Raw genomic sequence first — 27879 nt, 5'->3', positions numbered from 1 at the left:
CTAATTATTGTAAAACGCTGATTGTATAATTCTAAGCATTTTAGATGTTGCAATTTTTGTGTGTCCATTATAGTGGATTCTAATAATGTGTAGTCTATAAAGTTAAAATGTTATATTTGGATATTGTTTATGCAGTACAGCTGTGTTTTTACCCGATGCCTGTTGAAATGGACAAAACATTATAAAGAATATTGACATTTTAAGTAATTATTTGGTCTGATTTTTAAAATCTCTTAAGAAAAGGGGAAATACATTTCTACATTTTTCTGAAACTCTGAACATTGTTCATGTCTGAATGACATTACAAAATAACTTTACAAAATAGATTGTTCCAGCAATTCTAAATTCAGTTGTGCTCACTCCTACACACATTAACTACATTTTCCATTAATGCAGCAAACTGTGATGTTACTTGGAAACCAAGGACCAAAACAACCAAGCGCTTTGTTGCTTTCTTCAAATAAATATAAATAAAAAACCTCTTCATCACAAAAAAAGCTCTCTTCTTGACTTGTTTGGGACATATGGTTTAAGCTGAATTTCAATTGCTTCTCCACGAGGCAGACTCAATATTGGCATCAGATTGCAGAAGCTGTCTGAAAGAAACTGTTGCCGCTCACAGTTCAAGGTGACGGGTTGAACTCGGTACAGCGGTAATGTGAAAGTCCCTTTTGAAGAATGTCAGAGGTGATGTTTTATCTCCATATAAATGTGCTCCCTGAGTGCTTTTGAGAGGCTTGTCTTGCCTCCTCTTCTCAATAATTATGCCTCTGATGATGCATTCTCCACTGCAAAATAATTGTGACTAAAGGCTGTTATCATCTGAATTCGCATCTTCATAAGCACAAATAGGACATAATGTACAAACAGTGCTCTGAAAATAAATGCTTTTTTTGGTGAGTAACCAAGACACTTCTTGACAGTGTTGATGATGATGAACGGGAGGAAATGACTGGACAGTGAACAGATGTAGATGATCTAAATGCTTTTGGGTCAGTGATGGAAATATTTTTTTTCCCCCCGTAAGATCTTTGGAGGCTAAAATTTATTAAGGTTCAAGAGATTTTCTATGAAGTCATGCATGTGTTTACCATCTGCTGTGTGGTACGGGCATCCTTCTGAGGAAGTGCTGCTCAGAATGTAAAGTTTATATTACCTTAAAATTTTTCCTCAGACTAATCCGCAATCGTCTCAAATTTTGGTAATGGTAAGTCTTGCTTGGATCCTCACATACTAAAAAGGCATTCATTACTGTGGGCAAAACCGTACTGCACTGTACCAAAAAAGTAAAAAGAATCTTGCTGATTTATAAAGGCACAAAGAATGACAATAATCATTTTTAGTCGTAATAATCAGCAAAATATGCAAGGTTGGTTTGTTTTAGTGGCTTTGTTTACATTCTGTTTCTTTAATATGCCACTCTAGGAAAGTAATGCAGGGTAAAAGTTTTAAGAGGGTAAGAGTTTTAAGGTATTTACTCAGGGTTAAACATGACATGCTTTCAAGATGTCTTCCTGCCAATTATTGAAAATGTTCGGTGAAATATGGATAAGAAACACAGGAGCCATTTTTTTTGCAGCATAAAAACATTTTTGTTATAGTCTATATATTTTTTAATAAAAAAATATGTTAAAGTAAGTAAATTATTTTATTGTTGCGATCACATCTTCTTAGCTAAAAGATGCTACCATGTTGAAAGATGTAAAAAAAAAAAAAAAAAAAAACACAGTGACTGCTAGCCAGTTTTGAGGAGAACACAACACCATGGGGTTAGTTGTAACAGAGTGCTGCAAATAAGCCACACACACACACACACACACACAAACATATATATATATATATATATATATATATATATATATATATATATATATATATATATATATATATATATATATATATAGATATATATATATATATAGATGTGTGTGTGTGTGTGTGTGTGTGTGGCTATATATATATATATATATATATATTAATAGAAAAAAATGCTAATACTGCAAATAAATGCATTGTATAATATTGGATAATAATGAGAATAAATTCAAATGTGTTTATCCAATAGATAATACATAAATAAATTGATAAATAAACAAACAAACAAACAAACAAACAAACAAACAAACAAACAAACAAACAAATAAATAAATAAATAAATAAATAAATAAATAAATAAATAAATAAATAAATAAATAAATAAATAAATAAACATACTGTGCTAAGTTAAATAGGAAAAAAAAAACTAGCTGATAACTTGTGGAAATATAGCCACTATTTAAAGTTAACTGGTTTTGAATTAATTGTATGAAATCTTTATGTGTTATAATTAGTCCTCTGTCCGTTACAACTTGCCCCACAGGTGGGGTAAATAGGAACATTTTTACTCCTGGAAATACTGAACAGAAACCATAGGTCCGGTGTTCATACTTTCAGTGCTCATTTGTAGGAGAGGCTTGTGTGCTGTTGGGAAAAAAAAAAAAGGTTTTGTCTAACCACATTACTTTGTTCATTATTCGGCAAAAATGAAAAAGTATTACTTTGTGCCCCGCTCCCCTTGATTTGTTGCTGTTTTATGTGTGGATTGATAGTGGAGCATTAAAGGTCTTGTTTTAATAGAAAATTGTATTTTGCATTTTTTCTCAAGAATGCAAATATTTGCTTACTTTAAAACAAATTAATAAAACTCTCTCAGAAAAGTTGTATTTTCATTCAAATTTGCTGTTAATTAACTTGCCCACATGCTGTAAGATGAATGTTTTATTTAGTAGAACTTTTTATTTACTTTTGCTGAAACTGTGATCATTGCTGAAGTAAGACAATCAGTTAGTAATTTACAGAGGTTGAGTAAACTGACTGCAAATATGTTTAATTATACTAAGGATCTAGCTATTATTAGGATAAATTAACATCTTCACTTTCATGCAAATATTTAATTTCTTACCACTAGAGTTATTCACTTATAACTTTTAAATAGGCTACATAGCCTAGTATTAGGCCTATTTGTTAACTGAATGTGATTAAAGTAGAATCTTTAATATCAAATATAGCATAATTGTGACCATCTAAAATCAAAACACCATAAAGCTTGTTTCACGGCGTCATCAACTTATTAGAACGTGACGTGCACGTGTACGGTGACGTTCTTTCTTGCATTGCATGTTTTATTTTTCTCACAGTGTGTACTCTGGTTTATATATTAGTTGTTTTTATACTGAGTATGTGTCGCTGTGTTCATGATACTAAACTGATAGGATTTTTGGATTATTCGCTTGGATTAGACAACACACCTTTTATTTTATGGACATCTTCAAGTGTAAAGAAAAGCCACACGTCGTGTAGAGAAGGTGAGTAAATTATGATGTGTTTCTTCCCCATTTTATGTGATATATTGCTTTAAAACAGACGAGTAAACGACCCGTGCAACTTATTTTTCGTGAAGTTTTGTATACTTCCGTTTGTTTGCGCCTTCGCGGCATTTCTGTAATACAAACAAACGCCTTACAAACTCATGTCAAAATCATGCAGAGCTGGATTGAAGGACACACTGCGAAAGTAGGCTACTCTGGGCTCCATTCTGCAGATATATAAAATGTTATTTCCTTACTGCGTGGTTGTTTTCTTGTTCGCGCTTAACCCATCTTTTTAATCAGCAACTGTAGTCCTCTCAACTTGCAAGTCTAATTACATATGAGGGAGAGATGTAATACTTAAGTTTGTTCATGCAATAGCCATTGTGTAAATATGTCAGTGCGTTTTAAAATTCAAGCCTGTAAAACATTTACATTTGGCCCTTGAGGGAAAGCAGCAAATTGCTAGGGATAACCAATCCAGTGGACAAATATGTGTATGTTTCTATGTCAAGGGAATGACAAACATTTACTGAAGAAAACAAGAACAAGCAATTCAGTATACATTTGTATATGGGACATTCTACCAGAAGTGTACACTATCTCTCCCTGAAATAAAAACATAAATACAGTGAATAAAAAGTTTCTCAAAAGTTTCTACATTTTTATCTTTATTAAAAGCATTTTACAAATGTAAAAATCCTGTAATTTTTCTGTTCTCAGCCCAATTTAACCTACAGCTTTAATAGTTTTGTTATCTAGAAAAAAAAAAAAAAACTTCAGAAATAGCAAGTTTAAGTTGTTATCATTCAAGTCAATTGATTAAAACTTTAAATTATAAATAAATTCTGCAAATAAATGTATATATACATTATTGTAAAATTATTCTTCTAATTCTCTTGAAAATTATAAAACTATTATAGTAGCTACAGTAGATATTCTAAAGTTATATTTCATGAATTATCATATATAGAGAATGTTAATGCTTCACTTGCGTGCTATGTTTTTATTTATATTGCGTAATGCACAGCATCATTCACCTAAATTATTAATTTTTGGTATCATCTTGGCACAAAAACTCTAAATTATTGAAATTCACACCAAAGAGAAACATTAAAAATTATGATATAGTATGTAATTATGAGATTTTTTTTATTTAATTTCCCTCTTTAAATGGAATATTGGCTTAGTATTTCTCTATACCAGAGATACCCAAACTAGGGCCTGCAGTTCAAAGTTGACCCATTCTAACCTTTGATTTGGCCCACTATCAAATTTGAGAAGAGAGGGAGAATGAGAGGTTGGTGGTCGGGGCGAATATCCTTGAAATATAATGTCATTTTGAATGTAATGTGACTTTTTGTTTGTTTGTTTTGTAATTTCTTTTGTTTTGTAAATTCATCAAAAAAATAAAAAAATTAAACTGTCACTCAGGCTAGGCACAAGACATCGGGGAGCAAATAGGTATGCAGAGCTAGTGTTTCTTCCGGTGTACATGTGAACACAATGTGACTTTTTCAATTTTATACAGTTCCTTTTACAGCATCGATGTTGTAATGTAATTAAAATATAATTTATATAGTTAAAAAGACTTAAGCATTCATTTAGTTGTTGAAGCGTGAACCGAGATGAAAAGCCGTTTACATGCACGTGCCCATCAGGACCAGCAGGCGAGAGCAGTAATTGCAGTGGAAACACTGGAGTAAAATTAATTAAAGATTTTAAAGACATAGCGCAGAAAAAATTTAATTTAATGGAGTACTTCTTGTACATTCTGAGAGCCACTTTATATTGTATATCAATCAGGCAGTGGAGATTGTTGATTTTTTAAAGAAAACAGACCTTAAACGTGTTTACAGTTCACCGGAAGTAACAAATTTAAAGTCCTTCTGCATAAACTCTATCAAGGCAAAGGCAGGTGCAGCTTTGTGTATTCAGTATTGAACTTCATACGCTTGTTTCACGCGGCCGCCATTTTAAAGTATAAAAGCGAGGCTGTGGTGAAAAGAAACCCTCAAGTATAGGAACAGCACTGTAAACATTGCGACAACATGCTGTGTACTACAAACCTCCAGCTGTTGCCGCGATTTCAAAATGTAGAAATGGTTAAGTTTAGTTTAATGTAAACAATTAAAAGCCTATTAGGCATCAAACAAATACACAATCTCTTTAAGAGTAATGCATTTAGGTGTCCTGGTAGATTTCAGTTCATGGCACCAGGTAAACACTTTGAGGATGCTTTTCTGCTTCAGCCTATGTAACCCGGTAAGTGATAAAACAATACAGTCCTATGTAGCGCAACCTCGTGTTGTCTGTAATAGTGTAGCTCGAGTACTGAAACTTTAAAAACATCCATTTTCCGCTAACATTTAAGTGCCACTGAGTGCGTTCTTAAACAGCTGATTTGCCGTAGTATTTACCAGTGCTCAACAGAAATAACTGTGATTGGTCGTGTTTTGGAAAGAAAACGTCAGCTAACTAGTGCCATTTAACTAAACTTAGCTGAAAATGGTCAGATGTTTTTGGTTTTATTTCAACTATTCATTCAGAATGGATAAAGAAGTATAAAAGAAGTATACATTTGTGTCACTTTCTCTTCGCTGATAAGATATACAGCCAAGTACACAACAATCCTGTGTGAGTCAGCAGATACTTCAGGGTTTCTTCCCACCGCGGCCTTGATTTAGCTGTTTAAAAGGGTGGCCGCGTGAAATCAGTCTATTGTATTATAGGATTATGTTTTGGTTGTAATAACATCATTAACCATTTTTAAAATGATCTGCACACTGTAATACCTTCCCAAAATTTCCCAACATGATGTTACTGTAATTTTATTTTATTTTTTACAGTAAATGACTTTAGTGTCACTTTACAGGATTTAACTGTTTAATTTGACATACTCAGAATTTTATAGTGAAATTAAGGCAGGCATCATAATTACAGCAAATTACTGTAAAAATAGCTTTTGAATGTTAGTTATAGGAATTTAAACATTATTAATATTTTAATTATATAGAATATTTTTATCAACATAGAAATTAATACACATTATCTTTTTTCTTATGCTAGTACAGGCACTTCTTGGATATTTATAAATATATAAATAATTGTTGTCATTATTAAGTACCTCCGTTCATTTCTGTGAAAGTACTGCAATTTTTAGCCAGTAATGTACTATAAATTTAAGGTAAAATACTTTACAGTGCAATCATTAATATAATTTAAAGCAATGTTTTCTAGTTATTTTTAAATATTGGAAAATAAATAAGGAGATTACTCCTAAATAATGGAAACATTAATGTACCTTTGGCCCACAGCCCTCGAGTATGGTTTTTGGGCACCCCTGCACTATACTGTATCAGGAAGAGATAATTCCTTATGACTGGAATCTTGATTGTTACATCAGCGATGTCTGTAATTGGGTTTTGAACCCATTAGAGTGTAGGATAATGTTAATGACATTCCTTTTTGAGAGCTCTCAAATCAAGAGTGTACACAAATGGCTCAATCCTAATGATTTGACCTTTCGGCAACCTTTTGTATTTTGTAATTACTCATGAACATCTGAGTACTTTTCGTCATGTTGAGTCAACTTTTCATCACATACTGTGGAAAAAACTAAATCTTTGCAAAGAATGAGTAGTTAATACCTCTGAAGTAAAAGATTTAAGCTGATTATATATTGATATATAATGAGAAGTTAACTCGTGCTTTCGATGATATATGACAGATGCAGATTTTGGTGTCATGTAAGTTTAATTAATGTGAGCGTCTCTAGAGAACAATTCTACAGCTTAATTAGTTTCCTCCTCCTCTCTCTGATATGGTTCATTAACAGGATGAGCTGTGTTAGGTGTGGGTTCCCAGATGTGTTTTTGCGTGGTGCTGTATTTTGTGTGCATGCTGAGTCGTTACAGTGCGGCTGAATCACAGCTTTATCTGTCATTCAGTTTGTCACCTTTTACTTGTTTTGAGAAATGCGTTGGAAGAGATTGTTCTACTGCAGACCCCTGGCAAAGTTTTAATTTCATTTTTGTTACAATTTCATGTGTTGAAATGTCTTGATTCAGCCAGTTGCGGGATATTATTGCTGCCATTTGGGGTGGTTATCTAGAAAAAAGGCAGCTGCTGGGGAAATCACAAAGGATATTAATGCCATGAATGAAATAATAATAATGTCATACATATAAATACTTCATAATGAGTCTCTCCCTGGATTTTTTATTTTTTTTGCTGACACAGCAATAATGGAAAGAGGTTTATTGCTCTCAGTTAAGCGATGAGGGCTATTGATATTGCATATCTCATGCTCGAAATGTCCCTGAAGGATTTCAGAATGAGTTTTCTCTCAGCCTCAGGAATGAATAGAGAAAATCCACTTTCTCACCCCAGTTTCTGCTTCCTCTTCCTTATCATTTATTGAGAGAACCGTCTGATTGGTTGCCACCAACGCTACCTGAACAGGGCATTGTGTGTTAAAGATGTTTTCTCTATACACTCCAAAACATAGTGAGGTATTAATTGTAGAGAAGCATTAATATTGCATCAACATTGTGCTCCTGTCTTGACATTGAAAGTTATACATGAAAGTTATTTCCGAATGTATCTTAAATATGCTACAATTTTCATCTATTTAAATTCGTAGGCAGCATCTTGCTTATTATGGATTTCTTTAAACAAGTTCAGATACCATATATATATATTAGGGTTGTAACGGTATGAATTTTTCACGGTATGATAATCTTCTAAAACAATACCACGGTTTGACGGTTTCGCGGTATACGGTATGTTACAAATGTTACAAAATAATAGAACAGTAAAGCAAATTTGACTTTTTCCAAATAATATATTTTTAGTTACTATAAACAACACCACTTACAATGAACAAATAAAAATAAGAAAATAATAAATAATGTGTCAAAGTCCAAATAAACATGGTGCAAATCCTCAGTAAAAAATAGATATAAATATTTACCATACTATAAATAGTTACATAACGAAACTAGATTCAATATGGAACATCCTTAGGTTTTATGTGCCAGCATGGATATGGTTGTCTATGGATATGGATTTGGAAATGGTTGTTTGCAATGCAGACAAACAGCTGCATCTTCATTTGCTTCTTTTGAAAACAGCAAGAGCAGCAGTTCGTCTTTGCTGTGTCACTGTTTTGTCATGTTTCTCTGCTGCTGTGCATGCAAAAGTACTTAGTATGAGAATTATTTCATGCAAAACTTTTTTTTTTTGGCGTTTTATTTAGCCGCTCATAAATGTATGCCTATCTCTCATTCCGTGTTGTTCAAAAAGCTTGGTCCACAAACAAAAGCGAAACCTATGCTTATTGGTTGTGATATAGCGAGTTTGAACCAATCTGGGCATGGAGGAGGGATAATGCATCAATGTATCATGTCTGATTTGTCCGGAGACACAGTGACGAGCGTTTGTTTGTCAAATCAGCGTTGTCAAATGTTGATGACGTAACCGCACTGATTCCGGAGCCTCTGAAAGTCCGCGTTATGTTACTGAATACAGCACTGGAAAGCTGAGATTCTCTTCTTTATGCCAATCTTTGAATTGTATGAATCAGATCAGCGGATCAAAAGTTATTAAACATTTAAGAGCAATACTTATTTTTAGCCGCGGGCGGCTGTCTCGGTCTTTAAGGGTTAAAACCGTTGATATGCAATTGTTCATGGTATGATAATCGTGCACGTTCAAATCGTGGTAAACCGTCATACCGGTATATTGTTACAACCCTAATATATATATATAGTTATAGAATTAAAAACAAGGCAAGCTAAGTTATAGTTGACTTAGTTAACTATGGAGATCAGTCTCAAAAGGGTGAGGCAGTGGCGCAGTAGGTAGTGCTGTTGCCTCACAGCAAGAAGGTCGCTGGTTCGAACCTCGGCTCCGTTGGCGTTTTTGTGTGGAGTTTGCATGTTCTCCCTGCCTTCGCGTGGGTTTCCTCCGGGTGCTCCGGTTTCCCTCACAGTCCAAAGACATGTGGTACAGGTGAATTGGGTAGGCTAAATTGTCCCTAGTGTATGAGTGTGTGTGTGATTGTGTGTGTGGATGTTTCCCAGAGATGGGTTGCGGCTGGAAGGGCATTCGCTGCGTAAAAAGTTGCTGGATAAGTTGGCGGTTCATTCCGCTGTGGTAGGGCTGTGCAATTAATCGATTTCGATTTTGGCTTTTAACGATTATGAAAAACCATTAATCGAGATAAACGATTATTCCATCACGTACCGCCCCCTTTCCAGTTGTACAAGTGTGAAAACTCTTTGCCTCTGCAAAGCTCAGTTCCACGTGAAAATGACTAAAATCATGTGCTGTAATGTAACTTTTGCAGCACGGGATTCGCATCATTCATATTTTTAAAAGCGCAAAAGAGCACGTGCTGTTGTGTGTGTGTGTGCGCCGTGCTTTGCCTCGGACAGGTAGCGTATGTGTGTTTGCGCGTGCGCCGCGCTTAGCCTCGGACAGCAGAGCACACACACATCTAACACGATCTTAATGTGAGCGCTTTAATGGTGAAATACATGCACACTTGTGTCAGAGCGCGGTGTTTAGTGATTATTCATATTAACCCTCATTTGTTTAATAAACAAATTTAATTTTTGCTATGATGACAGTACATTATATTTTACTAGATGTTTTTTAAGATACTAGTATTCAGCTTAAAGTGACATTCAAAGGCTTAATTAGGGTAAATAGATAAATCATTGTATAACAGTAGTTTCTTCTGCAGACAATCAAACATATATATTGCTTAAAGGGGCTAATAATATTGAGCTATTAAAATAGGTTTCAAAATATTCAAACCTGCTTTTATTCTAGCTGAAACAAAACAAATAAGCCTTTCTCCAGAAGAAAAAAATATTATAGGAAATGCTGTAAAAAAAAAACCCTCTGTTAAACATAATTTGGGAAATATTTATATATAAAAATAAATTCACAGGAGGACGAATAATTTTGACTTCAACTGATAATCGTTTTGAATAATCGTGATTACAATTATGACCAAAATAATCGTGATTATGATTTTTCCCATAATCGAGCAGCCCTAAGCTGTGGCGACCCCGTATTAATAAAGTGACTAAGCCGACAAGAAAATGAATGCATAAATAAATGAATCAGTTTGAAAAATAATACATTTATGAAATAAAACTTATACATGCACATCACAATTCACATTTACCAAATCCATTTTGTAAATTCAAACTACAGTTCATTAATACAACACACAGTTTGTGAAATCACAAGTAAAAGTCAAAAAGATTTTCGCCAAATGAATTGGATTTGTGTATTTTTACATAGTGTTTTGAATTTTGGAATTGGATTTGTGTTTTTGTATTTTTTTAACAGTATTTTGAATATAAAAATTGGATTTATGCAGTTTTGAATAGCATTTTGGATTTACGAATTGGAATTATGTTTAAACTTGCGGATTGTGTTTGTGTGTTTTTGAATTGCATTTACGAATTGGATTTTTATGCATTTTTTTATTCGTATTTTGAGTTTACAAAATGGATTTGTGCAGTTTTTTAAATCATGTTTTACATTTGTAGATTGAATTTGTGCATTTTTGATTTGTATTTTGATTTTATTTGGATTTGTGAATTTTTCAATTGTGTTTTACATTTACAAACTGGATTTGTGTGTTTACTAATTGTGTTTTGAACTTACAAATTGGATTTTGTTAATGTGAATTGTGTTGTGGATGTATGAATTATATTTTGTAAAAGTATTATTTTTGCTCCATAGTTAACAGCTTCTTGTCAGTTACATTGACATTATAGTATCACATGGCTTGATTTGTCTAGCATGTAGCACTCTTTTGTGCCATTTGGAGATTATAACTAGTTTGTGGTGGTCAGTAGTTGTAGTCTGTTATAGCAGGCAGTCAGAAACTCAGTAAAAATAATAATACCATATTGTGAAATAGACAATTTTAATATACAGATTTAATATATTGTAAATTTCATTTTTTTTCAGAAATCATTATAATGCTGTTTTGTTTTTAATATCTATCTTATTATTGTCAATACTTAAATGGTTGTCTTAATGTTTATATAAATGATTCAATCTATTTAGAGTCTTTCTTGATAAGTACAGGAACTGGTTTCTTAAAATAGAAATCTGTAAGATTATAAATGTCCTGTATTGCTGCTTTTGATTATGTACAATATATAGTGTCCATGATCTAAAAAGCTCACTGAGTTTTGGAAGGTAGCTTTAGACTCACATTTATTACATCGCCTATGCCTTAATGTTTATGCAAATGCAATATCTAAAGCTTTATGGCAGTTTATTATGTAGCACTTGGTCAGAGTCCCAAAAGTCCCTTGCACCACTCATGCTAAAACAGTTTTACTCTCAGAAGTTATTAGAGTAAGTGGCCAGCTCCGTATTGTTCTCCAAGCCAACCCTATTTCCATATTTCGCTTGAAATGAAGGATTGCAGAAAAAACAACAACATATGTTTTAGTCCCAATAAAGTCCTCAGAGTATTGTTTTGGAGGCTTATAAACACTGAATAACCAAGCAACTTCCATATGCTAATTGAAACTGACCTCAGAACCTTTTTCTGTCCGCCAAATCAATGACCCTATGCGAGACTCAAAATGCTAATATAAACAAATCAATATCCATCTCATTTATTCAGGTGATTAGACTTAGAAAGGATTTTGGAACAGCCACCGATGCCAAAAACCAGCCCCTGCGTCTTTCTTCAGTATCCCCACCAACATTACTTGAACGCCATCCAAGTAAGCCATTTTCGCCTATTTGTTCCCCACCCCTCGCTCCCCCACCTCCGCCAACTTTTAATTTTCTCATTCAAGCTGTACAAGTCGCAGTGACTGATCTTCTACAAATACATATTCATTATTTCAATTGATCCGCGAGCTTAAGTCGTCTCTGAGGAGAGGTTTGTAAGAGCGAGGTCTGCTAGAGCTTTCGGTGATGTCATGAAGTGATTGTTAGCTCCATTTTTTTTTTTCCACAGACGCCTGGTGCTCCTCAAATTGTAAATGCCGACCGCTTGCTTAAGGATGAGTTAATGGGAGTGTTTTGTCTTTCCGCTGCCTTTAAACATAGACAATATTTCAATGTAAGCAGGTTTGCCAACTCTTAATCATGACAGAGTAGAATTTGTTTTCAAAAGCTTTTACCCTTTAATTACATTAGAAGCTTTGCTGCAGGGAGGGTGGCGAGGAGGAGGAGGGGGGATCCTGGAACAGTTGAGGAATTCTGCCCGTGGCTTAGTCAGCACATTGAATGGGAATAATACCAAGCCACTTAAAGCTATTAAGTCCGCCAGCAAAACCACATCTGCAGTGTGGATAAACCTTGGCTGCGAAATCAAGCGGTGCATTAAGTGTGGGACTTATCAAGCCATTTAAAATATTACAGTGGGTTTATTAGCCATTGATAGGGTGAATGTACCCACCGACTGCATGAAGATGTGGAGTCATCACATTGCTGGGCTTCTCTAGGATGAGGGTCTTGCCCTTCACATCTCTCTGACCTCGCAAAAACCGCTGCGCTTCGGTTAATGACTCGAGCCCTGGGTTGTGCTTTTTCAGCCCCTGCTGTTTAGAGGACGGATGCTAGCATGAGTGCTAGCTCTCTTCAGCTATGAAAAAGTATATTCTAGTCCCTGTGTGGGCAATTTGACTGTGTGCTGAGGAAGATTTTTTTTATCTCAGCGCACTGTAAACAAAGGGGAGCTGACATTTAAGAGCACAATTTATTATACATTCAGTATTATGGTTTGACCTAGATTTATGAGAATCAGCTGTGTTTGTGAAATGAGATCTGCTTAATTTTACTTCTGCAGTGATGGATTTTTATGTCAGAGTGAGGTTGATGTAGTGGGGTGAGATGTGTCATGAACAAATGTAGGTTGGATTTAATTCAGATGTATTGTGAAGGGAGTGATGTGTAGAGCGGTTGGTAGAATGACTTGTTCAGTTCTGTGATTTCTTTTTACTGTAGTGGCTTGATTGACTTCTGGTTCATCTGCTGACCTCAGTTCCTCACCCACTGCTGCTCTATACTTTCGACTGCTGTGCTGTAAAGAGTCTCTAAAATGTCTCTTTTACCATGCTTGAGAGACTGCAGCAAAATAACTGAGTACTGGAACAGTAGGCACAGGGACTAATCGAAAAAAAAAAATACTATATGCAATGAAATATTTTTTATTTGTTAATTGTGGTACATGTCATCTTTTTGAAATTTATTAGAACTGTGGAAATGTCACATAATCAGACCAGAATAATTTTTTTTTCTTTTTCATTTAACATGGCTAAGCTTATAAGGTGAACTGTTTATATTTATATTATATATTATAATTATGTTGTAATATTTATTATTTTATAATAATATAATATATTATTATTAATATTATTTGTTTTATGTACAACAATACAATCAAATGGGACAATTCCAATTATTATAAAACATTTTACATTTTTTAAATATTAAACAATTCAATCATTTTCTTTTTGGCTTAGTCCCTTTTATTAATCTGGGGTAGCCACAGCGTAATGAACCGTCAACGTATTCAGCACATGTTATATTCAGCAGATGCCCTTCCAGCTGCAACCCATCTCTGGGAAACATCCATACAAACTCATTCACTATGCACAATTTAGCCTTCCGAATTCACCAGTTCCGCATGTCTTTGGACTGCGGGGAAAACCGGAGCACCCGGAGGAAACCCGCACAAATGCAGGGAGAGCATGCAAACTTCACATAGAAATGCCAACTGACCCAGCCAAGGCTCGAACCAGCGACCTTTTTGCTGTGGGGCGACAGCACTACCTACTGCGCCCTTGCGTCGCCAATATTAAAAAAGTTTATATATTTTTTTATTTGTCTTAAACAAGAAAGGCCAGAAAAAATTTATAAAATTAGCACATCAATAACATTTGATTTGCTTTTATCTGCTGAACCATCCACAGAGATGTGAAAATGTGCCATCAAAACCATTCTGAAGTCTGTGATCTCCCATCATAGACATCCACACCTCAGATTCACTCTTAAAGCCCTGATAAAATAAAAACAAACATTTTAGTTTCTAAGCCCATATTGCTATTCTTGAGGAGAACAGCTGATCCGTTCATTTAATACACAGACAGTAAATCAATAAATAAATTGATTGGCTTGTTTGTAATCTTTAATCAATTTGCGTCCTTTCTGGAATGTCTTTCTTTTTCTGATGATGTCAGTCTGACAGCTTGGACTGGACATCTTTAACCATTCCTCCGCAATCATTAGTTTACTGTGAGTTAACCACATTTTAGCAGGAAATGTCTCAAAGTACTGAAGTGAAGTCAGCTAATTCTTTCAGTCATATTTCAGTTAGGGCTGCACGATCTCGATTCGACCCTCCCACATTATCTTAATCCAGCATCTCTATGATTCAGCCAATTAGATTTTAAAGTTCAGGATAAGCAGGAGGTCGGACAAGTCTTTACATTGTTTTATATAGGTTACTCAGCAATGTGGACACCTCCAAATAGTGTTGAGATACATACTGTATTTATAAGGTAGGCATCACGGTGGCGCAGTGTGTAGCACAATAGCCTCACAGCAAGAAGGTCGCTGGTTCGAGCCTCGGCTGGGTCAGTTTGCATTTCTGTGTGGAGTTTGCATGTTCTCGTCATGTTTGCGTTTGTAGTGTATGTGTGTGAATGAGTGTATATGGATGTTTCCCATTGATGGGTTGCAGGTGGAAGGGCATCCTCTGCGTAAAACATATGCTGAATAAGTTGGCGGATCAATCCGCTGTGGTGACCCCTGATTATTAAAGGGGCTAAGCCAAAAAGAAAACGAATGAATGAATTTATAAGGTAAAATTCACCCAGCCGCGAATGACTTGTGAGCTGACGCACTGTTTGTTTACTACTAGGAGGATGCACGCTTGCCTGCGAATGATGTGTGAACAGAAAGTGCATAGGCTGTGAATAACAGGTAATAAAGTTGTAAATAACATTGAGTTTGTTAAACAGAGAAATCATTTGGGAGTGATTTGCATGTTTTTTTTTTTTTTTTAAGTGGTGGTTACATGTCAAATTGAGTCCCCCCTGACAATTGGGTACGCCAAGGTAATGGGTCTCGTTTTTAGTGCCTGATGTAAAAAAAAAAAAAAAAAAAAAAATTATATATATATATACACACACACAGTCAAATCTCATTAAAATTTGGAGTTTAACAGAGCGTTATAATGACATAAAATATTTTAAATTATGTATTTCATATACTGATGTACAAATAAAGGGATATGTTAAGCTTTTATTTTAGATAGCATACGCCGACGTGCTACCACTTGTAAATATATAATGTTACATATAAATACTAAAACATCAAAAGAGACATCATTTAATGTTTACAAACGTTTCAATTATTTTAATTATACATATCTTACATACATATAAGTGCATGAGAATAAACGTCTAACTGTGTCAGTATAACTACCCTAGCCTATATAATGTTTAATATAATGCAAGAGGGCATCTGATGACAAATGTTACATTTAACCAGTGAAAAATAATTATCTAATAATGTTGTCAATGGCAGAATGCAAGCATATGTCTCAAACAAAATATTTCAGCTTAAGAATTATGAATAGTTGTATTCTGATGTCATTACTGTGAATTAACAAACAGAACATAATTTAAGTCCATTCAAGTTCACCATTCCAAGTCTATACAAAATGTATTATTTTAACCAACTGTTCAATCTATGTGTAGGTCTACTGTTGGCTAAAATAATTCTGGTATTATTACTATTTATTATTTCTGTTGTTTTACCATATGTTTGAGCATAACAATAATAATAATAGCCTACTCGTATTAACTATTATTTAACATTTACACAATTGTAAAGCAACTGCTTTAAGCTAAAAACAATTGTGATTCTCATTTTAGCCAGAATCGTGCAGCCCTATTTTCAGTCATATTTCATGCATCATGAACAGTGAGCTGATCTGTCTGTCATCATTGCTGATAGATGTTTCTGCTGGTGGAAATTTCAATTACAACCAAATAGTCCACACATGCAGTAAAATAAAATCAACAGATGCACAAATACATTGAATTAAGCTCTTGTAGTACATTAAGAGTAAATGTTTACTCTGGTTAAGTGCCAAGATTTTCACAGTTCAAATCAAGATTGTTATAAACACTAGCTTTGACATATAAATCTATTCTTTCATGTCTTAAATATGAAACAATATAATTAAATCATGAATAGAAATGTGGTCATCATGATAAAAAGCAACTTTCAAGAATACTGTTTGATTTTGGAAATGGAAATAACTCCATTTAAATGACTAGAAACTCTAGTTGGTTTGAAATCCACCAATAAAAGAGGGTTCAGAATCTCAATAGTGCTTTTCAGTGGGTGTTTAGCCATTCTCTGTGGTGCCCTTGTGATGCCTGGTAGTGTATTGTCTTTCTTGGTGCAGCTATCCTCCATTTTCAGTGTTTCTAGCCTTTAGTAACATAGCATTTACAGCTTTTATAATATTAATTGATTGCAATACACTTCTGGAGCAGAGATATCTGTGGGGGGAAAAACAACCTTCCGTAAATTCCAATAAATCACAACTAAACTCTTTTATTTTTTATTTTTCCCCCTCTCCTACAAATGTCCGATCAGCAACTGTCTGAATCAGACTTTGTTTTATTTAAGAAACAAGTATGCATCAAGACATCAGGGTATCTGTAGACCTTGTAACTGATCTGTAGGCCTGTAAATGATGGGAGCCTGCAGAAATCTTCTGAGATTTTTTTTTTAGGCATAAATAAGGCATGAGTCTAAGATGTTGTAATGTCAGGAAAAACAAGGCCAAATCCATCTGGCTCACAGTAGTGTTCTCATGTTATGCACTGTGGATGATTCTTTCCAGATTTGCACACTATGGTTCCGTATCAATAATCCTCACACACACGTAATCTGCATCTCGATATGTCTTTAACTGTGTGTTAAAATAGCTGTTGCATATGTGGGGGGCTCCACGGGGAGGCTAGCTTACTTGCATTGAACAGAGCCTTTGGCAAAAGATGACAGAATCGGTAATTATTCTCACTTGAATGAGCATAACTGCATTAGTCTATGTTGATGTGCCCATTAGCAATTTTTTGCCACAACGTATGGCCTTCAAAGCAAATCAATAAAATATGATCAAGGATTTGTGCTTTGGTACGCAAACACAGGGAATTGGATAAAGTCTCACTGGAGGACCGCTACAAGCTGCAAATGCTCCAAAATTGCAGAGCATAAAGGCTGAGAGAGAAAGAGAGAGAGATTATGACACAAATGTCTTCATTTAACTAATTACAGTCTGTTTAAAATTGGGTAATTGAATTAATTTGCTCTCTGTTTTCAAAGCGGTCGTTTGTGTGTGTGTGTGTGTGTCTGGTAAATAAGCTTTGGAAAAAGTCTCTCTGTCCACAAAGGCATCGGGGTGGCCCGTGGTGACAATATATCAATATTAAATCAACCAAATTAAGCAGAATCCTTGAAAAAGTGGATCGTTTCTCATCATTAAATGAACAGAGAGGGTATATTCAGGGGACTAAATGAAAATTAATGGCCACACTTGCAGTTACATGCCTGTCAGGTCCTAATAGATCTTCTAAATCAGCACTGACTACAATGTCGGGAGGTCTGAACACCTCCTCTTGTCCTAATGTCTCTTAAGCTTCCCCAGGATCAGAGGAGCAAGACTGCGCTTCTCCTCCAGGCACTAATATTTGAGCATGAAGGTGACATTCTTCCTCTCGGCTTTTGTCTTTAGCAAAAGAAATTTCCATATTATCGTCACGCTTAAGATCCGCTTAAGATAAAGATCAGATTTGGCTTTTTTTCCCTCTGAACTATTTAATGGCTCTGATCAACTGATACGGTATCTTCCATCTCACTCAGAGCGGTTAATACTTGATCCTGAAGTTTTTCTTATACACACTGGGCTCTTTATAATCTTTATCTGCTCATACAATGAGGTCTGTTCTTAACTTCTAAAGACTAATGACTTGTTTGTAGCAATTTTTCTACACTAGGGCAACAGGGTGCACCCTCTCATCACGATCCACGTCCTGTTTTACTGGTTGTTTCAATGCTGCCAAATTCTGACGTGTGGAGCTCCCCCTCCTGGTGTTGTGAGCCAATTATGTTACGGTTAAATTGGCCTGTCTAGAGCGATTTCTACGGTGCTCTGCATAGAAGCATCAAATACCATGTGTTTACGCAGACTTTTTTATGTCACACAGAGGCGGACTAAATGTATTTACACAGATTCTCAATCATGCCAAACAGTGTTTTTCTTAGTCAAATATTGATTAGCTTTACCGTGTAAAGATGCTGTAGGAGGGCTTTTTTTGTCCAAGTAAATGGCTTTCTTGTGGTGTGAAAGAAGTGTAGCACTGAGCTTTATTTTATTTTCTACTCCTTCTGTGCATCACGGTGCATTCTGCTGATTGGTTAACCCGGTAAACCCGACAGATTCATGCATTTACAAAAAAAGGTTAAATGAAGAGAAACGGATTTAAAAGGGGATTTAATTGTCACAAATTGCGCATTTTGGGACATCCTCAGACCTTTGCATTTTGTCTAAAGGGCATCACACCTAAGACTAAAAGCCTTTAGGTCTCAGGAAAAACAATGTCAAGTGTCAGATCACATACTAGTATGTGAAATGACCTCAGACAAAGCAGAGTCAAACAAAAATGCCACATACGTTCCTTATCGTCAAGAGCATCAACCTTTTCTCCATTATAAATGCATTATTGCCATAATTAGGTGTAATTTATTGTGTTTTACTGGCACAGACATAAAGTCTCCGTGCTTTTGCTTTCATTTCAATGTATTTTGGAGGTAAATAAGTGCATTATAAAGATGGATGGATGAATTAATTGATACAGACACACTATAAAACCCAAGAGTCAACTTTAATAAAATGAGTGTAGTTAACTCAAAATTGACTTAAAGTTAATTCTACTTATTTGAAAAGAGTTTTGAATTCAGTGTTGAAGGCAATGAGTTAATTAAATACCTCATCACTTCAACTTAAATGGAGTAAGTACACAGTACTCATATAGATCATTTTATTTTTTTTACTCAAACGGTGGGCGACGCAGTGGCGCAGTAGGTAGTTCTGTCGCCTCACAGCAAGAAGGTCGCTGTTTCGAGCCTCGGCTGGGTCAGTTGGCGTTTCTGTTTGGAGTTTGATTGTTCTCCCTGTGTTCATGTGGGTTTCCTCCGGGTGCTCCGGTTACCCCCACAAGTCCAAAGAGATGTGGTACAGGTGAATTGGGTAGGCTAAATTGTCCGTAGTGTATGAATTTGAATGAGTGTGTATGGGTGTTTTCCAGGGATGGGTTGCAGTGAGCTGAACGAATCTTTTAATCCCAGTTGCTTTGCGCACGCCCTATTTTGTTGATATGATTATACACGTTACTACAGAGACATGTTAATATGCGGATGTCAATTAATTTGTTGGACGCAGAAACAGCACTCCTACAACACATTGTGGTCGGCCTCAAAATGGGAGAGATTTAGATCCTATTTTAACGTCAGGAAATAAAAAAAAAAAAGATAATTTTTTTTTCTTTCTATTACTCCAATATGACTGTGTGAACACACTATACCTACACACAGTTCTGTCCAAACGGCTAAAAGATGATTTTCATCATAGGTGTTCTTTTCTTCTGCTAGATTTACTAAAACTAAAACTTATGAAAAACTAGAAATGTATTAAAAAATAAAAGCTATGGTAAACAAACCGAAATGTACAGCAAATTTAAGAAAAACTAATTTCAAAATGAAAAACTGTAATAACCTTTAACAGATACAAATATACAGCAGATAGGTGCATGAGACATGAAAATATAGATGACATTTTAATCAAAATAATAATAAATACTAAATATAGATGTAGAAATTAGGAAATAAATTGATGATTTGATTAATCTACACTCAGTTTCTGAATTCAATTCAGATCGACCCTCATGAACTGAAAGAGAGCTTATTGTTTGGTTATGAATTTTGCCTAACCCTGGTTCACAGGGGGCCTCGGGATTAGTTGGTTCCCCACAGTTTCCAAATGCTCCAATGACTGAATTAGATCTTCTTTTGTACCTGCTACAAGCCCTAATTATCAAAGGCAAAAGCTGCCAATGTATGTATGAGCCATCGCACTGATGTTCCGCTTTAATAAGGAATATTGTCTGTTTTGTTCACATCACTTTACATTCTTGTGTTTCTCTCCCTTTTTAATTTCGATCCTTGCCCTTGAAGATTATAACATTTTTGTCGGTAACACCGATGCGTATCTGTTCATCACAAAAGCACTCACTAACGCCAGGTGACTTTGAAAGGCTTTTGAAGTTGGAGAGCCATACAGTGGTGAAAGAGATGCAATATCATCAAAACCACAGGTTTGACAGATGAAAGAAATCCAATAAGACAACTCCTCTTGCATCATTAAACCAAATTACTTTTAATACACAGTAGCTCCTCGGGGTCAAGTGGGGCTCAGAGAGGGTCTGATGAGCCATTAAAGTAACTCCCGTCTTATAGCCGCCTCTGATATGTATGCAGAACAGCCATGTAAAAACTCCATTAAAAGGCATTACGGAGTGGAACGCTGTCTAATCAAGCAGGGCTGCGAGGCTTTTGCTTAGTGACTCTTCTCACCACAGCTTGCGAGCTATACCTGAAACTGCTTATAGGACATTATTATGGCAGCAGGCTACAATTATGGATTCTTCATTGGGCCGTTTTGTCACGTTAGAAAAGCACATTTTCTTGATGGGAATTTGAGTGCCTTCAGAAATGAACACAATCCTCTGTTAATGTTTCTGTTTGTGTGTGCTTTGGTTCTCTCTGTCCAGGTTTGGTGCCTTGAAGCAGTATTGCAGATTTGATACAAGATAAGCTCAAATGGCAGCATTTGTGGTGTAATGTGATCTCAAAAGAGGAATTTTACAAAAAAACATTGTACACATTACAGTGGAGGGTTTCAGTGGAAATCAGAAAGGCCTGCATTTGGAGGATTTATAAGCAAATTAGTGAGACTTTTAATAGCATAAAATCATTCGTCTGTTAGAAAATTTGTCTTTGTGAAGAAGTTGGAAAATACAGTAACTTCTTGCAAACGGAAACAGAGCAAAAGATGATTTGTGTGTGTATGCTGTAGTCCAGTGGTTCTCAAATTTTTTTCATCAAGTACCACCTCAGAAAAAAAACTGTCTCTCCAAGTACCACCAAAATTAGCAGTATTGAAATACAGTAGCGTAGTAGGCTCAGTAAAGCAGCTACAACTCTGCAAAGTTAAAAAAAAGTTGCAGATTACCTCGGATATATAGGCTATATGTCATATATGGCAGATTATATACATCATTTTTGATAAATTTTGAAATGTGTATAGCATGTACTAAGCATATTTCATTCCTCCGTGTACCACTAGAAGGAAGCCTGTGTACCACTAGTGGTACACGTACCACAGTTTGAGAACCACTGCTGTAGTCAATAATGAAATCAAATGGCAAGGCTTTTATTTTTTTATGTTATGTTTTATGTTTATATGAAAAAAATCAACCTTTGCAAATCCTCACACCTTACAAATCAGCATTCATATTCACAGTATCAACTCCTGATATATTTTTAGCAAATAGACATTTATGTTCCTCCAGTGCTAGTCTGTTTAATCACAACTCTGAAAACTCTGAAGAAAATGTTCATAAAGCGATTGCTTTAATCCCTGTCCAAACTAATTAATTCTGCTGTATGTGCAAATAATTTATTTAATTCAACTTTGGTGGTTTAGTGCACACCAGATGTGATAATCCCATCTCACGATTTTAAAATGCTGGCTTAAAAGCAACCTGGAAACCCAGTACACTTGACTGGGTCATGCATGGACAACTGTTAAATGACTAGGCCTTTTAATTTTATTTTTTTATTTAACTCAATATTGTTTGAAACTACTGCATTGCTAGGTTAAATGAAACCAAAATATGTTTGATATTAAAAATCTCACAATACAGAATCATTTTAGGGAACAGTAATAATCAAAATGTGAACAGTTATTATAAAGCAAGAACACCCCTGGACAACAATTTGGATAAGCATATTTAATGTCTATTTACATGATCTACATTTAAACTCGTTTAACAAAAAAAAAAAAATAAATAATAATAAATAAATAAATAATAATTAGCATTTAATAGTAACAGTAGTCAATTACTTTCATTTAAAAGTAACAAGCATTTAAAGTGCATACAACCACTATTTATTATAAAAGAAAGAATAAAAGGCAGCCAAAGTTGTAACTAACTTCTTAAAAAAGGTTATTGCATGCTGAATACACTGAAAAAATATTAAGTTAAGTGGTTATAAACAGTTTATCTGAGCTAAATTTAAACAAACAAATTAAGTTGCACTATACTAAATTTAATTTGTTTAAATTCAACCCACACAAATAGTCTTTTTTTTCAGTGTACGAAATTTTCATTCATAATATTCACATTAAAAATGAATTCGATCTCACATTGTGTCAATTGTATTCACATACTGCCTCACAAACTTTCGTTTGTCATAACATTTTTTTTTTAACTGGGTACGGTTTATTTTAATCTGCTTTTCGCAGAAAAAAAAAAAAGCTTGGAGAGGTGTTTTGACAGTTCAGAGAAAAGCTAAAAGCTAAATACAGAATGTCGTCATTTGAGCTACAGACAACGATACAGATACAGATAATGGCAAATACAATGTATAAAATAAAGACAGAATATGGCAGACAGTTGAGAACCTGTGACTGGATTATTAATCATATTAATAGAAACATTATAATAGAAAACAAGGTCTGCTTTCTGTCCGTTGCTTCAACACGTCAACATGGCTGCTATCTATTATAATGTCTTTAGGTACTGCCAGTCTCTGTTCAGGATTTGTTTACGTATGTGAATGGGTAAAGTATCACAACCAATGTGTCTAAATTCCACTGATTCCAGGAAATAAACTTTGCATTTCAGGATAATCCAGCGCAGCTCTTTGATTGTAATGTTACGAATGCTGGATAACTAGATTGAGGATTCTCATGCAGTTTAATATAAGAATGGTCAGGCAGGCAATGGTCAACACGGTCAAACATATACATGCAGAGCAATCCAAAGTCATAGTCAAAGAACAGGCGAATAGTCGGTACAGGCAGCAATGAATCAAAACAAACAGTCAAAGCAAAGAGTCAAAACACGGCTAGGCTAAACAAGGAAATATGCGTCATTATGATTATAGATAAACAAGACTTAGCCACTGGTGTGTGTGTGTCTGAGCTGGTTTTATAGTCCATGTGATCAGTTCTGAACATCTTCAGCTGTGTGTGTTAGCAATCAGTGGGAAACCAGAACAGGTGTGAGTGTGTGGTGCATGACAGGATTTATAGTCCACATGGTAAAACATTTGTAGCCCTGAGTGAAAGTAAATGATCTACAAGCCTGGATCGCTGGGGATTGTGACATTGATAATGAGCTTTGAACTTTCTCTTTTTTCATCTACTTTGGAGAAGAGAGGGAACAAAGTATCACTGCTTGAACTGACTCTATAACGTTTAGTGTTTTTCCGTAATTGATTAATTAATACGCATCGGACGTGCAAGGTACACATTTTTCGCATATGACTACTAGAGCTGGGCGATATGGCAAAAAAAAAAATCTAGGTTTTTTATAAAGTTCGACCGATTCATGATTTCGATTTTTATTTTTATTTTTTTTTTTATTGTGTAACTAGAAAACTTAAAACATTAAAACAACATGACTGAAGTAACATTCTCTTTACAAGTAACTTGAAAAACCATCCGGTTAAGGAACAGTATTTTTAATGGCCAAGCCATACATAAAATGGTCAACAAGGTGTAAATAAATGTAAAACAAATTCACGAGTTAAATATCGTTGCACAAGATTTGAATAAAAAATATATGTGAAATTATTGCACTTGCAGGAATACAGAGGTATTTTTTTTTGCAAGTTTTTCTGAGCCTAGGAAAGATTGGCTGTCAGCTTGGCTTTGACTTTGTCTTCTTCTGATTGAATGACAGGTTGTAATGCTGCTGCCTTTTTCTTAAAAAGATACAGTGAAAGTAAATGACTGAACATGGAAACTGTAAAGCCTAATTTAACCCAATGCGTGAAGTTGTGGACGTATAGCAGGAGCAAATAAAAGCACCAGATGTGTGTCTAATATAAAATAATATATTTAATCTATTTTTCTTTCTTCCCTCTTTTTAAATATCAATCATTTCATGCGCTTTGCACCATTCTCTGTATTATGCTGCCTAATCTGTTTGGTTTTCAACTAGGTCCGCTAAATGACGTCATGGGGGCGGGTACTTTCATTTTCATTGCTACCACTGCTGCTCACCTCTGCTCGTGTTCAAACCAAAAGATCAGCGCGGTTCGAAATAAGACCGGCACGATTTTTCACATGGCTGGTTTTTACGTCCTTCATACATGTTGAGATCTAGTTTATCGACTTGATGAGGGTATGTCTTGACAGACATGACTCGGATTAATGCAACAAGAAAAATCCTACATGACTTCACGCTTTAACAGACAGTCAAGTAGGTCGCACACCAGAAGCGCCACGACACGGCGCGCACATGACAGTTTAAAGTATCACACACCAGACGCGCACATTCGCATGATATTTACCATGAAACTAATCAGATGGTGCTCTGTGTGGTCCGGCTGATATATGAACTGTGTCCTAAATCGTGGCTGGGCGGTTAGAATTCTAAAATCCATGGCGCTGCGTGGTGCTGTGTGGCGGGTCGCTGAGCTGCGTTTCTGGTGTGCGACCTGCTTCATACAGTGAGTGAACCAAAAGCGCATTGGTGCCATTATAATGTATCAAATATTAAAAAAAAAAAAATTTCGATTTCTCGATGTAATATAAAATTGAATCGTTGTCAAAACCTAAATTCGAATTAATCGAAAAAAATCACCCAGCCCTAATGAATACGCATAAAAAATGCATACAAAAGTTTCGAACTTCAGTGTGCAAAGACCTTATCTCTGAATTAGATTTATAGTCCAGATTCTTCTACAAACTACATCTGTATTTATTATAACATCAATTTGTACCACCAACACCCTAATGACTTTCAACATTTATCTCCTCTGATCTGAGACTAAAGAACTGTAGCCAAAGCACACAAACACATTGAAATACTTTTAATGCCGGAGAACAAATCTTTTTCAAATCCACATCACTATAACAATTAAATCAGTACGAATCCCTGGTGGCAATTGATGTGTTTTACAGCATGTAATTGTGTTCATCTTTATGAATTTTTTAAAGCAAGTTAGTCGTAACCACGAATCACACTGTTGACTCTTAACCTGAAATGTAAGTAAATGATTCTTGAAGGATCTTTTTTTTTTTGCGGTTGATCTCATTACAACTGTGCCGATCCCCCAAGTTGAACGGCATCTGAGCACAGGGGAGAAGAGACGTCAGAAGCATTGATATGCAGCTCTTGACAGGGTCAGGTGAGGCCTGCCGCCTCCTTCTGAAGATATTTTAATTATCTCTCTGTGGATTTGTGTACTATATGATAAGCTTTGTGAGACTTGCGAGGCAGAGCGCAGATTCTGAAAGCAATAAATGTTTTCATCAGTCCCGCATGGTTACGGGGTCACAGCCGAAATAAGCCTCTGGAAAGATTTCATGAGATGGAAGTTTTAGACAGATACACAACACAATTTCATTAGCCGGATTGCATACCAACAGCTCCATCTATTTGAAAAAATCTTCTTTTTTTGAATAATGTCCTTTTTTATGAAAGGTTTTAATTATTATTATTTTTTTTTGTTTAGCGCTGCCGTTCACTTGCTGCTTCTTTGTCAGAATCACTCAATAATAAGTTCTTTGTTTCCCTTCATCTCTCTCTCTTTTTTTTTTAGAGGAGACAAAAATACAGTGCGCCATGTGTTCCAAACTGACATTTTAGAGCCTATTCCAAATAATATCACATTTAATTGGCATGTTTTAATTATAACTAGTTCATCTAAATCTGAAAGTAGATGAAGAGTTGGCTGCCTTTCCAAACAGCTCCAAACAATATTGTGTTATGTGTGACTTTTCAAAAGATATGCAGATTATTTTTGTGCTTGACATTAGGCTGCTCTGCTCTTTATTAACATTTTTGTAAGCATTTCTTTCACGCTCTGATTTAGTGGACGATGAATAATACATCTGTGACAAAGCTGTCCTTGATGAAATGAGTATTTTTACACTTGTTTATTGTGTTTTTAATGAACTTTCCCGAGCTAGGGGATGTGCAATTACAGTATATTTCATATTTCGCTCTACATTAAAAACAGTATCAGAGTGTCCGTTGTTTTATTAGGGTAACAAAGCTGAGGTGTTAATATTTACATTAAAAGCCTTGCTAATCTTTTTTTTTTTTTTTTTTTTTTTAAGAAGAGAGAGTTCAGTTTACTCCTTTGGTGAAGTGTAACAATTAATTTTCCATCCCTAATGCCCAAATCAAAGACAATGACCATGCCCCTTTCATGCCTCTGAGGTATTTCCATTATCTTCTTTCATGTTCTTTCTCTGTGTAAACAAAAGCGGTAAGTAGCTTAGAGTCCTGCACACAGTAAATATGGTCTCAGAAATGTTCCCTGATGAACTACTTTGAGCTTGTGTTTGTTCTTGGGTTCATTTCAGTTCTGGACTGCACCTTTGCTTTTGCTCGTCTCCTAGAAAGTTCCTACTCATAATTATAACGGGATGTGCATTTTGATTAACCTATTTTAAATGGATTTGCTGGCATTTTCATATTTCTGACTTTTTTTTATTCCAAAGACACACAAAAAAAGATTTTTTTTAGTGATACAATGAACTGAAGAGTAAAACATTAGTGTAATCAGTGCCTAATGGGTTTTATAAGTTCAGCACCACCACATAGAATGAAGGGAATTTATGTTTGGCCATGTATACCTGTATTTTCCGGCAGTTAATAGCTTTATCAATAAATGCCAGTGCTTTACAGTGGTAGTTCGCCCAAAATGAACCATTTACTCACCCTCAAGTGGTTTCAAACCTTTAAAGGGCTAGTCCAGAGTGTATTTTTAAGGCTTGTTTGTGTTTAAAAGATATAAATCAATGTGTGCTCATGCTGCACTTATAGAAAATCATGTTATTTTTTTATATACCTAACTTTGATTATATACAGCTACTCCGCTAAGATGAAAACGACTGTCATATATCCTAGTTCCTCTGAAAGAGGCTCTGATTGGTCAGCTAAAATAATGTTCTGTAATTGCTGGATTGGCTCCATGTCACTATATCATGCCACTACAGGTGTATGCTTTTGCGCTGTGTAAACTTTGTCACTTTTGTTTCAGTTTGCCTAAATCAGATAGAAAACGAAGAGGACACAGTTGAACCTCAGGCTTGCTCTCTAAAATATTATCTGATAAGTGTCTTTCACATATGTTTAGAATAAGCATGTGT

At 35.2% G+C, this 27879-nt stretch overlaps 1 protein-coding gene across 17 annotated transcripts in view; it reads left to right on the top strand.

Moving 5' to 3' along the window:
- Positions 1–3108: 3108 nt before the first annotated feature.
- Positions 3109–27879, top strand: part of znf804a (zinc finger protein 804A) — a 265574-nt gene continuing 240803 nt past the window's right edge. For 11 of the 17 annotated variants that reach the window (XM_073912068.1, XM_073912065.1, XM_073912072.1 and 8 more), the window contains exon 1: positions 3109–3344. The gene's annotated coding sequence lies outside the window, so the exon portion shown is untranslated. Of the gene's footprint in view, positions 3345–12015; positions 12119–15267; positions 15330–27879 lie in introns of those variants that run through there. The other 6 variants (XM_073912061.1, XM_073912073.1, XM_073912075.1 and 3 more) reach the window with 2 other exon arrangements.

Source organism: Danio rerio, chromosome 9 (assembly GCF_049306965.1).
Source record: "Danio rerio strain Tuebingen ecotype United States chromosome 9, GRCz12tu, whole genome shotgun sequence".
Lineage (NCBI taxonomy): Eukaryota > Metazoa > Chordata > Actinopteri > Cypriniformes > Danionidae > Danio > Danio rerio.
Note: the sequence above shows the minus strand (reverse complement) of the source record. Positions and strands in the feature narration are given on the sequence as shown.